Below are 13,551 nucleotides of genomic sequence, written 5' to 3'. Positions count from 1 at the left end.
AACAAATTGCAGAGCAGTGTTTTTTTTAAAAAAGAAGGACATTAGAATTACTTTTTATTAAAAAATAAAGCTTGCTCCTGAACTCATATTCCAGATTGCATTCAGAGATGGAATATGGCACAGCGATGTTTGATGCATGTGGCAAAGAGATAAACCCTGCAAGCACTCTCCAGTCAGAGGAAGGAATGTACCTTCCTTCTAGCAGAGCTACTCTCACATACCTGTTTGAACTGCCCAGATCTCCCTGACTCCAGGCTGCAAATTGGATTTTTTTCTGCTCCTGTCAGTGGCTTTTAAGACAGCACAGTGACATAAGTGTGTATGTAATTAGTTCAAGGTGTTTTATTAAGGCAGAGTGACTCCTGTAAGGGAGTAATGAACCACATGGGCTGGCTTTGTTATCTCTCTGTAAAAGCCCTCTCTTCTGTGGAACACAAGAGCCTCCTGTTCTCCCAGTCGGATGGCCACTCATTAAGAAGGACATTAGAAGATGGCAAAGCCTATTCTACCAAATTATGAGCAATGGCAACGAATGTATTATGATCAAAGGATGACAGCTCTCCCTCATAATCAGAGGGAGCATATCTGGCCTTGATGAAGGTACGAACCACTCAAATTAAACCTCATGTGGGGTAGCAGAATTGTACAAAGTCTTTTAAAATAAATGACTGAGACAGTTCTTAGCAGTTCTTTCATCATTAATTTTCTGTGCACATGGTGCAATATCAGCTTTTGTGCATTAAAAGACAGCTGCCTGGTAAGACATCTGGTGGTGGGAGCCTTGGCTCAGAACACAGGGTGGGACTGAGCCCTGGTCAGGACACCGGACTGGCGCAGGGCGGGACCGGGCCCCGGTCAGGACACCGGTTCGGCGCAGGGTGGGACTGAGCCCCGGTCAGGACACCGGACCTGCGCAGGGCGGGACCGAGCCCCGGACAGGACACCGGACCTGCGCAGGGCGGGACCGAGCCCCGGACAGGACACCGGTCCGGCGCAGGGTGGGACCGAGCCCCAGTCAGGACACCGGTCCGGCGCAGGGCGGGACCGAGCCCCGGACAGGACACCGGTCCGGCGCAGGGTGGGACCGAGCCCCGGTCAGGACACCGGTCCGGCGCAGCGTACATACTCGCACACACAGTGACAATTTTAAGACACCAGTTAAGACAGCCAGTGTGTCTGTGATGGGAAGAAATCCCAAGTTTGTACAATCTCTGCATTCCCATCTCCGCTGCGCCTGCGCAGCACACAGGGCTGTGCTCCTGGATGCGTGTGTGGGCTCTGTGTTGCTCCTGGCTTATTCCCCCCTGTCGCGGCTGCTTCTCGGCCTGCACTCTGTGTAAAACAGTGCGATAGGTGTTGCCCTGCGCAGCACCCATGGGACCCACAGAACTCCTTGCACCCCACGCGAGTTGGCCATGCGCTCGTCTGCCCTGGGCAGGGAGGGAAGTGGGGTTTCAGCCTGAAGGCCCGGGGAGGCTGTCCTGGCCCCTCCCCTCCGGCCCGCTGGTGCTCCGGCTGGAGCCAATTAACGCCGGGACCCCCCTCCTGCAGGCATTGCCCTTGGCATTTCCGCAGGCCTGGCTGGGGGTGTGGAGGAAGGGTGCGGGAGGCTGCGGCGTCAGCGAGGTTCTAATTAGCCCATCACCTTTCAGATTAATAACGGCCACTAAATTATTCAGCGCATAATCCTCATGAGTCCAGGTGAGCCGTCAGTCTCTTCTCTTCCCCCCAAACCCCCAGCTTCTCATTACCAAAGGACCCCTCGTGAAAGCAGAGCGGAGGGTTTTCTAGATTATCGCTCTCCTTTGAACCCCTCTCACAGACTGCAACTTTGGTTTTGATTCGCTTTAATTGCATCAGTTCTTGTTTTTTTTTTTAGTTGTTGGCTTTTATGTTTCCACTTCAGACAGCAGAAAGGCAAGAGGGCAAAACTCCTTCTGCGCCAGCTCTGGGGAGGCTGGGGGGACTCAGCAGGGCGTTATTGTCAAGGGTGATTTCAGGCACGCCACGCCACGCCCCCCTCAGCCTCTGCCATGACACTGTAGGCAGGTGAATGGGAGCTCGATTTGACTCACTTCTGTTCCTTGAAGCCAGTTAATTCCTAAGAGATGTAACTGTCCAAGTCAAAGTAATTTGAGTAAGCCGAGACACAACGTTTCGACTGTGGAGCCTCTTTTGAGTGTGTGGCACTCTACAGCCGAAACGTTGTGTTTCTTTTCTTCTCTTTTCACCATGGAATAAACCTGTACTTGTCCTTTTGCAACCTATGCATGCTGATGCAGCTACCTACTTGATTTACATACTGGCTATATACTGTAGGTATATGTAATAGAAATGTGTGTGCTACAAAGGTATTCATTGATTTCTCGTATCGTTGCAAAGTATTAACTTCCTTTTTCATTGAACTAAAAGCAAAATTTAAAAGAACTGAGCAGAAATTGCTGCAGTCTCTTTAAGACACAGCCATGGTGATCTATAATCCTTCCTCTCTCTCCCTGCTCTGAAGATCGCCACACTGTCTCACTGCTAAGCTCTTTTACAAACAGCTTCCTGGTTTCTTTCTCCTGCTTGTTAAAAACATATGCAAAATATTTAGATTAAGCCAGAGGACAAAAGATTAATACTTCATATTATCATTTTGCTTAGAATTTTTTTATTTGAGCTTTTGTATATATATTAATTATATAGTTAAGAAAGACAGAAAGTATTGGTAAGTCATTATACATAGGTTATGAAAATCTAGTAATAATACTTTCAGATGTCTTGTCAATAAAAATGACATCCTTTATAAAAGGTCCTCTGATTATCTGTCATGTGGATTTCCTCCTCCTTCATTAAACACTGTAAAATAGAAATTTAATTTTACATATTACCAAATATTCCAACATTACATGACCAAAGTAATGTCTAGGTTCTGACTTAATGTTAAACCATCTAATTCATTTTAATGCGTTTCTCAAAAACATTACCTGTCTATACCTTGAACGGATCAGGGGGCAAAAGTATCACGTTGGAAATTCGTGGTCTGAAACAGCTGTTTTAAAATGTGTATCTGTGCATGACTGTGAGTGAAAGCTTGATGACTTGCTCCTCCTCCGTCTACACACACACACACACACACACACACACAGAGAGCACATGTTGTGACTGTCGATGAGAAACAATCCATGTCAACATTTATTTGACCAGGCAGGGCGGAAAAAAAGGAATCACTGTCAGTTTTTACATTTTGTTTTTCAAGAGAGAAAAAGCAGACTTTGGACAAAGGCATTGAACATGATAGGAGTTGGACGGTCTGCTTCTCTCACGGGGAGGTGGAAGAGTTTTTCCAGGCTTCCTGTAAATAATTATATTAAGTTAATCTTGGATATTCTTTTAGGTCTGTTGTGATTTTTTGCCCCATGATTCCCCTCCCCCCTCTCGTGCTCATTTCTGTTTAGTAAAGAATATATTTTTAGTAAAAGGCATTTTCCAGGCCAAGGAAAGCGCAATACCACGTTCTGAAGCACTGGGAGAGAGAAGAGCTTCAGGGTCTCAGTGCAGGCTGAGATTCTCCCAGCTCCCTGACTGAGAGCCCTGCTGTTTGAACTGGAACTGTGTCCCCATCAGTAGCACAAGTGGATCCTATTCAAAGTCCAGTTCAAAAGAAGGTAAATTGCTATGACACTTCAAACACGAGTGAAAGAGTTTAAGTGAAAAAAAAACAGTCTGCCAGTCCTGTGCTAGTTATCCCCTGCCCCACGCAAGACAGCACAGTTAAAAGACATGCTTTGTTTGGGCAGGATCAGGTTTCTGCATCAATAATACAAAACGAGAAACCTACAGGGTGTCTTGCTAAAGTTTTGACACTCACAGAGAAGCTGAATCCTGGTCTCTTGAGGGCTACCAGTTTACTGCTTACTCTCGAGCACCATCACTTTCTGTTAGCTTGATTCAAAATACAGTCAGCTTCACAACAAATCTGTCGCTATTGCTGCATGCATACTGTGTTTAGAAAAGTAAGATATGCATATTTTACATATAAATGTAATATTTCGGTGTCATTTTAATTAATGAGTGAATACAGACTTTGTTGCACAAGCGCTGAATGAGATCATTAGTGAGAAAGTTCATTGGGCACAGACGATGAGGTTTTTTAAGCTGCTGAACAGCAAGGCTGTTGAAAATGAATGACAAAGAACAACACCTTTGTGCCATGGGCTTGTTGGAGAACGAGGAATCTCCAGTGCATGGTCACACTGTCTGGGGTGATTAGAGCCAGTTGTGTCTACATCAGACTACATGTCTATCGGAAAGACACTGCACTGTATCAGCGTACGCAGATGCTTCAGTGCCACAGCAAAGGAAGCAGCTGGTACACAATGCCATCAACAGAACAAAAACTGTTCTCCCTCTTTACCTCCATGGTGGATGGCATGCTGCTGTTAGGGGCTTTGAAGATGAACCAATCTGATCTTCAGATTTTGCATCTGTATTTTAATTTAGGTTGGATCTTTAGAAAGACAGGGATTCCTTTGCTTCTATTGCTACGCTTTTGGAAGCATAATAGTGCTCCACCTTCATGGATTTTTGTCTCCAATCCAGTGTCACCTAACTGAACACGAGGTTGTCCCAAAGTGATGCTATCACTGTTCTGCCACCAAGAGACAACTTCCAGACCACTGGTGCACAACACGTCTTATGTTTTCCCTCCACCCCTGCTCTTAATGAGCATTAGCTTAATTTGTCCAGTTGAGGTCTTTTCAAGCGTCTGTAGCTGTTGGTGGATCAAAGAGACCTAGAAAACTTTCAACATGCTGTCCCTCCAGGATTGGAGTTGTCGACCTGAGTTTACCCCATAGAACAAGAGTGCTCACTCCCAGGAATCAAGGACAGTGGTATCACCTGCTTTCCGCTCTTTTTCATGCTGTGAAACTAATCGATTAGTCGAACCAATCAGGTCCCTTCATTAGGGCTGTGTGGCTGGTGGAGGTGGAGCTGGAGCTGGCAGGACAGGTGAGCAGCAGGTTGCTCTGACTGCGGGGATCTGCACCTATGGGATTCACCTATTAGTTCACCTGGCTGGTACTAATTCATCACTCACACAGCAGGGGCCCCTGCACATCTAATTTGAGCCGTCTCTGTCTGCTATTCCAACGGGGCCTTCGTCACCCCTGCGCACCACGCCTTGTGCACTGCATGACTGTAAACAGACAATTGCGTCAATGCGTGTTGTCACAAGGGCACCACTAGGTTATGCAAGCATAATAGTATCTTCATCTGCCACCTATTACAGCACTGCGGTAGAGGGGCATGAAGAATTATAAATATGGTTTTGAAACTATAGAACAAGACAGGGACAATGGTTTTTCAAGGGAAGAGTTCATGGTGTGATTTGTCCATGAGTAAGCTGAGAGTGCGCAGTGAGGACAAGCTGGATCAGACGAGCCAAGAGATGCGTGCTGGGAGCAATCCTCTTCTGCGGGGGTGTCACGGAGCTCATCCCCAGGGATATCTCCAACCAGAGCATCCTTCCGTAGCATCCTGGACTTTGTGAAATCGCTGTGGAGGGTTTCTGTGCTGTTCTGTGTTCACTGCCTGATTTGGAGCAGGTGGGAAAGGCTGTCAGACGCATCTCCTGGATCAGGGGAGGGGATCTTGTTGAAGGAGATGCTCTGAAAAAAACAAAAACACAAGATGGGAGCCGCCGCAGAGATCCAGCTACTGTATCGAAATACCAGATACGGCCAAAATCGTAGCAGTACAGATAAATTATGTCTTTTGGATGAGACGTAAAACCGAGATCCTAACTCTGTGTGGACATTAAAAATCCCAGGGCGTTTCTCGAAAAGAGTAGGGGTGTAACCCCGGTGTCCTGGCCAAATTTCCCTTTGGCCCTTACCAGTCATGGCCTCCTAATAATCCCCATCTCTGAACTGGCTTCATCACTCTGCTCTCCTCCCCACTGAGAGCTGGTGTGTGGGGAGCAGACTGGCGCATCATCCAGGTGGGGCTGCACACTGGTGGTGGTGGAGGTGATCCCCATTACCTGTAAAGCGCTTTGAGTGGAGTGTCCAGAAAAAGCGCTATATAAGTGTAAGCAATTATAATTATTAATTATTATTATTATCTACAGTCCTGGAAACGAATTCCCCATTACAGATCAGTGGGAGCCATTTCAGGCTTTATAGTCTGCAGGCTCTTACATATAAGCTATCATCAACTGGGGAGTGTTTTGCACATCGGTTACCTTGTTGCATTGACAGGCATGAGGGTAAAAGTAATATTTTTTAAACAAAAAAATCACTATTGTGATTCAGCAGAGAGGCAGCTGCTGTGCACTTGCTGTATTGTCTCAGCTGTATGAAGTAATGGGGTGGTACTGCCCTTGATGGAAAATGCATGATTAATTGCATGCCCCATGCAATAGAAGGAGCTCCACCAGTAGCATGTCATTCTAGTAAAATTACCACTGAGTTTCTACAGGGGCTAGATTCTAGAGTCAATTAAATTGCCAGGGACAGATAGTATTTTCCCAGTATTACCCAGTTGTAAAGAAATGAGGGATGCTCTTCATATACCCTTCATCTAGCTGAACTCACAGATCACAATGTTGTAGATGTAATAAAAGGGGAACAAAATTATAGATCAATCAGGTTTACTTCTGTTACTGGTAACGTAACACTGGTATCATCAGAACACAAATTTGAAAAAAAAAATAACATAATGAGCTTAGAAAAGTCAGAAAATATTATACTGTAATCCTGCTAACATTACGCATTACTCAAACAAGTCAGTTGATTCATAAATAATGAATTGAGCTCAAGAAAATGCAAGCTTTTTTTATTCACACCAGTAATAACAACAACAACAATAACAGTGTGTCCACCTGGATGATGAAATGGTGGCTTTAATGAGCACAGAGAGTCAGGACCTTGTTTTTATGTCTCATTTGAAGGACGGCACCTTTTTTACAATATAGTGTCTCTGTCACTACTCTGGGGTAGTAGGACCCACAAAGACCACAGTGTGAGTGACCCCTACTGGTCCCACTAACACCTCTTCCAACAGAAACCTTAGCTTTCCCTGGAGGTCTCTCATCCAGGTACTGACCAAGCTCACACTGCTGAGCTACAGTGGGCTGCCAGTTGTGACTTGCAGGGTGATATACTGTGAATGGCTCTATGAACTCCTATGCAAGTGTCAAGAGTGTCAGAACTCGAGGACTGAACTCGAGGTAATCAGCAGGAGCCAAAGACATCTTTGGCATGTAGCAGTGAAGTTTAAATGACAAGATTTGCTCAGAGTCTCCGAAATGTGTGTGCTGACCTGCTCTGGCACAAGTCCCCCCCTGCACTGTGGACGGAGGTAATACATTAATGCACAGGGCTCAGATTACTCACCAGCTTTCGAGCATTGAAACCTGAACATCCTGTACAACTAGAACCCGCATCTACAAGGTAAGACAGACAAGTTGAAAAATAAATATCTCTCATGCCTTCGCTTCACATAGACGTCAACCTAATGGAGAGCAGAAGAGTCAACCCTTTCCAGCCAACTTTCCATCTGAAATTTTCCCATTGTCAAAATTCAAAACACAGTTCCCTTAGAAAGTCTGCATAATCTCATGCTTTATTTACTAAATAAACCAAATTGTGTAAATATTGGTCTAATTATACCCCAGTCTCGAATAAACAAATCTCCACATTTCTAATACACAAATGTCTGTGTCCTAAGAAAAGTAGTCATAAATACCTAGGGAGGTGTTCGTAGAGAAAATGTTATATTTTCACAGTATTGATATTTTCAAATTCCAGCATTGATTATCTCAGAGGACACCCGGGTACACACGGCTCTTGAGCAGCCCAACCAAAGCCCAATGCGTGAGTGCACAAGTTTTAAATCATTTAGCACGAAACAGCAGCGCAGCAGGGGAAGGCAGCACTTAAGAGCTAAAAACAGGCTGTTGCCTCTAAGGGTGCAACTCTGTCTCCTTGCTGCGCTCCAGTCTCTCACATTCCTTCACTGCTCAGACTGCCGGCTGGTCCCGGGTTGCCTGTCCCACTGGCAGCACAGTCTCTGCATGAAGCAGCTCTTCAGCAGGGTGTGGGAAGCTGTAATATGAACTGGCTGAAAGAGTCCTCACAGGCCCACAAGGTCTGGTACCCTGCAATGAAGCACCCGCCGGTCAGGTAACTCAGTCCCTGAGCCAGTACCTGCGGCTTCAGTCCAGCACCAACAAGCTCCGCAAAGTCCTGTGCGTCCAGGGTTGTGAGACAAGGGGGCTGTTTCTTCTCTGTCAGATGAGTTTTTCATTTGAAATCAGGGACAAGAATTCTTGAATGCATCAGAGTAAAAGAAACTGAAACGTTTTTCTAAGCTGTATTCCCCTTCGGAACATTTATATGCAATTTCAGTGTTCTGTATACAGATAAGAGAGGCATATTTAGAGAGGATCTGAATTAAACCTGTTATTTAAAGTGTACGTCCTGTTCACTAGTAGACAGAGGTTTGATTTTCCAAAGATTTTGTCTTTTTCCTAAAATTGGTCATGATAAGCAATTCATTTTAAACAATGTAGTTCTAAAAAACAGAAAAATGTTTCTTCATTTCTTCATCACCCGGGGGAGCTACGTACTTCAGAGCTTCATTGCACTTCATTGTGGTACGTCCGAGCCCTGAGACTGAATTTCAGAGTGCAGTTTCAAGCACATGTGTGAAAGGACTTGGTGATATAAGAACGTCAGAAAGGTTACGAGCGAGAGAGGGTCCCATCTAGCTTATCTGGTAGACAGTAGCTGGATGTCAACCAGCTGTTTCTTTTAAGAAGCCAGCTTTCACAACGCGGCTGAGTTGCTCCTTACTCCTTGCAAGTGCCCAGCAGATTAACGGCGGTGATTGAGTTTGACTGCTTTCGATATTTGCTCTAACAGCTCTGTGGGGAGATCTTGTGTGCTTCCAGGGAGCCTTAACCTGGTTTCCATGGAGACACAAGGGGAGCAGAAAGGGAGGAAGAGGCAGAGCTGTATCTGCACAGGTCAACCAATCACCTACCAGAGGAGCTCTTCCATTGTAGAAGTTTACTACATCAATATAATGGCCTTTAGCAAGACCTTGGCATATCTACACTGTGCATTTACTTCAGCCTTGACTCTATGTACTGTATTCTATGTACTTGACTCCATGGGCTTTTCAAAGGGTTTGCAGGGCACCAAGTGTACTTCCCCAGAAAGAAACCAGGAATACTGTATACTGGAATATACCAGCTTAGGTGGATGCACATTGAAGTGATTTTCATTGTTAATCATTTATTTCGTAGCCTTGAAAAATCACTTCCTATTTCATTTAAGGAGGAAGTCCTTTGGAGACACGTGCTCCTCAGATTGTACCCGACTCATTTGGAGTTCAATATTCTACAGGGGCTGCGCTCCGTGAGGAACATGCACCGCAGAGCCAATGTAGAAATGGAGGTAAAAGCTTTTAGCATCTGTGCACAACCACCTGAGTGTTCGGTAAGAACAGTGTGATAAGAGCCCTTCACATTCCCCTGGCAGCAGGAGCTGCAGACACGCTGCACTCTAAAAATAAAGCTTGAAGAAGCCGTCTTTGCGCAAGAGTTGTTGACACATCATTTCCATCAGGAAGTGGGAAAACAATATAAAAGGCACATAGAAAAATGTGAAAATTAAGTCACTGAATGTTATGTTAAAGCTCAGCAATGAACTCGTAAAACTTCGCTTTGAAATGTTATGTACAGTTTTGGTCACCATGTTATAGAAAAGATATTGCTGCACTGGAATCAATCAAAGAATAGCACCCAGATTACTTACTAGAGGAACCTCATCTTTTTAGTTTTGAGCAGAGAAGAGTAGGGGGGCAACCTAATTCAAGTATTGAAAATCCACAAAGGCACTGACAAGGCCACCCAGCAGAACTTAGAGTCAAACAATCAAGACACAAGTGGAAACTGCAGGAAAATCTATCTAAAACTGAGAACAGGAGGAGCATCTACACATTCGTCTCTCTCCCGTAACCTTTCTTACAGAAAGAGTCACGTTTGTATGTGCTAGAAGCACATTACCCCTGCAATACCCTCGAAACAAACAGCCTTCTCGCAGGGACAGGGCTGAGGCGACACCAGCACAGCAGAGTGTGTCACACGCCCGCCAGGTTACCTCACAGCTGCGCCCGGCCAGCGGCGGCGGTCAGTGTGGCTGCGAGGGCTCGGCCTGCACGTAGGCCATCTCCTTCTCGTTGATCTCCTCATTGGACCTGGAGAGAGGGAGGAGCCGCCGTCAGGCCACGTCAGTCAGAAACCACAGGGAGGGCCGAGGGGTTTTTCGGTGAAGAGGCTGAGAGGCGTTTTTTACTGAATGAACTGGACTTCCTGATGGCGTGAGTGAGTGAGTGAGACCATTGAGCACTGACTGCTGACTAGAGCTCAAAAGCTTGCAAATGGAAGTTACGACTGTGCAAAGCTTCTTCTGCCACTTAGTGTCCAGGGGCCACTTTTCCCATAAATACATCCAACCATCCGTTTTCTAACCTTTTCATCCAGTTCAGGGCTGCGGGGGGGCTGGAACCTATCCCAGGTACACAAGTGTAAGGCAGGATACACCCTGGACAGGATACCAGTCCATCTCAGGGCACACACACACACTCACACCAATTTTCCCAGGAGACAATGAACCGACCGGCATGTCTTTGGATTACGGGAGGAAACCCAAGCGAAGATGGGGAGAACAAGCAAACTCCACACAGATAGCACCCCAGGTCCGGAACTGAACCCAGGTCCTCAGCACTTTGAAGCGGCAGTGCTTACCACTGCACCTCTGTACTCTACGTGATCTTTCAAAATACAAGATGTACATTTCTGAGCTGAACCGTACCACTTCAGAATGCCAAAACATCTGTGTCTCAGTCCACTGAAGAGCTGGAGCAGTGGTATGGAAAGGCAGTGTACATATGTGGCTCTGCAGGGTCATCGACCTGGTCTCCTGGCCTGGCTTGGGAGAATTGTGAACAGACACCCGCTGTTTGACCTGACACTACAGAAATAGCTGAAAGGAGGAACATCATCAAGAACAGCCACTGGGCCATAAGTAGATTGCAGACTCTCAAACTCTCAGGCTCGGAAAACCTCTGTAACAATGTTGCAATCCGGGGCACTGTGGGAAACACTCCTTGTGTGTGTCTCCTTCAGTGCTGTCCAGAAGTGGCCATTTCCGCTCCAGCTGAACTCATCTCAGACCCTCACTGGACTGCGCTGTGACTCCCTGCAGCCCCCCAGCGGTGCCGGCCGGGTGGGTGTTTTGCGCGTCGGCGCGGCTGCAGGGTGGATGGGGTGGCCGCGGCCCCCTGGCCGCGTGCGAGCCGTGTCTGCGCGGTGCTCAGAACGCGCCCCGCCGTCCTCAGCCCGCCGCGGGGCCCTCCCGCTGCGCTGGCAGGTCAGAGACGCTAGGGGCCCAGGGATCCGCGCCGCCAGGATCCCAGAGCACGACAGGCGCGGGTCCAGGGCCCTGCCTGTCCTGCCCGTTTACATGAGCAACGCCAGTGTGTGTGGAGTCCAGCATCTGCAGGGGCCAGGACAGCGCAAAGAGCCGCCCCTGTTGTCTTCGCAGGAAGGGCTGTTATTGTTAACCTGGATAAAAATAGCCCTGGAGAGACGTGCTCTCCCAGCAGTGCGGACCACCAGGAGGTCTGCCGGCGCGGTGGGTGTTTCGCTGTTTACATTCCGCAGGCCCTGCTTTTCTAGGGACCCCCCCCCCAACCCTGTCACAGCGCCGTGCCGACTGCCAGGCGAGCAGAGCCTGGAAAATGACGTTCCAAGATCAGTGTGGGCATTAACATGGAGGAAACTTTAAAAAGAAATTGGAACGACGGCATTCTTTTCAAAGACGATAAAGGCCCTTTGCTCTGTCCGTTTCTGCCGTGATGAAGTTTGTAACCAGCTCGTTTCCCGGGGTGCCTGAAGCACTCGGGTCACCCACCCCAGTGAGAGGCGTTGTAGGGCAGATGGGCTAGTTTCTGCTCCGGGACTCTGAAGGTAAGAGAAGTCTGAAGCACCGTCCTGCAGACTCCTGCCCCAAGCAGCTTACTCGGGGGGGGTAATTAGTGATGCCAACTGGGATGGGGGGGTTAAGATGAAGTCCCACTCCACTGCAGGGGACAGACATTGCGCCCCGTGTGGTTTGGTGAAGAAGATGGGGGCGACCGGGACAAGAGGGGTCTGGGGTTCCCCTTCCTTTACAAGCTCCAGGGACGTGATGCCAGGCAAGAACCGCAAGAAGAAAAATGCGAGCACCCTGTAGTCCTGGAGGGAGCTATAGTCTGATTTACTGTGTTCCTGAAAAGGGAGACACGTCACCTTCCTTTCTCCTGTTGCTGGTAAGAGTGCTTTTCAGAAATTCTGGGGCACTCAGGGTTGTGAGGGTTTAAAAATAGCCCTGTGTCTTGCACACTATGTTCGCCAAGTTATAAACCATGGCTAAATCCATGGGATTTGCAGGATACAAATGTGAGCATTGTTGTCCCTGGAACATTTTGTTTATTCCTTGGTGAATTTGTTCCAGAGTGCAGGTCTGGGATCCCCTTCTTAAAGATGAACAAGGCTTTTTATTGTACTAAACAGGACTGATTCGAGATCTCCTTTCTCTTTGTGAAGTAGTCTGTGCACAAGAATGCAGATTAAAGCTGCCAGAGTTTGAAAGAGAGTAGAAGCCACCCAGATACTGTTTGTCTGTTTGATTAGTCTTACTATCTGTTTTTCAATGGGTAATTAATCAGCCCAGAAACTGTTTTTTGCGCTATTTCAAATATTTTCAGCTGGGTGACAGAAACTTTTGGAAAATTACTGACAAGCCTCACAGTAGATTGTCATGAGATTTCTACAGCTCAGCGCCGTGCTTGCAGACGTTGATGTATAAACTACTGTAATTCTGCACAAGCTTTCATCTTCCATTTCAATGTCTAATCTGAAGTGACGCATGTTCAATGCTGTGAGGCCAAGAGAATCAACACTGATTCTGTTGCTCGGAATCATGTCTCTCCAGCACAGCGCTCCGATCTGAGTTTTCCTCTTGCGCGCTCCCGTTCGGGCCGCGGCCGCCTGGAGACGGACTGCACACGGCGAAGAAGAGGCGCAGCGGACATCGAGACGGGCCCAGGCCAGGCCGGAACCGGGAAGCCGGAGGCACTCTGAGACGCCCCAGTGCCTCATCACACATCCGCCGTCCGCACACACAACCGGCCCAGGGAGAACTGGGGGGAAGGGGGGTGGGTGGGTTAGAGGGCAGGGCCGCGTCCCGCAGGGAAAAGACGGCGTCAGGGAAAGAAGGAAGAGAGGATCCGTTACTCACGGTTTGACGCGATTGGAAAACCTCCGGCGCAGGAAGATTGCAATGGTGCTGAGGACCATAATAGTGGTACACATGGTCCCTCCCCATTTACCCAGAGCAGCAGGGCCAGGGGCTCAGCAGGCTCGGGACGTGGCGTGCAGACAGGAGGAGACGAGACTGAGAGCCGCAGAGGCACAGGCAGTGGCAGGCTAGTCCTGTGTCCTGTCCCACCCCC

At 47.7% G+C, this 13,551-nt stretch overlaps 1 long non-coding RNA gene across 1 annotated transcript; it reads right to left on the bottom strand.

Annotated features, from left to right (window-relative positions):
• Positions 1 to 2,630: 2,630 nt before the first annotated feature.
• On the bottom strand, positions 2,631 to 7,438 carry LOC148652857 (uncharacterized). The gene is made up of 2 exons (XR_015925456.1): positions 7,383 to 7,438; positions 2,631 to 5,654 (listed from the first exon to the last, which is right to left on the bottom strand). It is a non-coding gene; the product is annotated as an uncharacterized LOC148652857 (long non-coding RNA).
• Positions 7,439 to 13,551: the final 6,113 nt, after the last annotated feature.

This window comes from Lepisosteus platostomus, chromosome 11 (genome assembly GCF_059453375.1).
Source record: "Lepisosteus platostomus isolate fLepPlt1 chromosome 11, fLepPlt1.hap1, whole genome shotgun sequence".
Taxonomy (NCBI): Eukaryota; Metazoa; Chordata; class Actinopteri; order Semionotiformes; family Lepisosteidae; genus Lepisosteus; species Lepisosteus platostomus.
The sequence above is the reverse complement of the archived record's forward strand: the minus strand, read 5'-3'. Positions and strand labels throughout refer to the sequence as shown.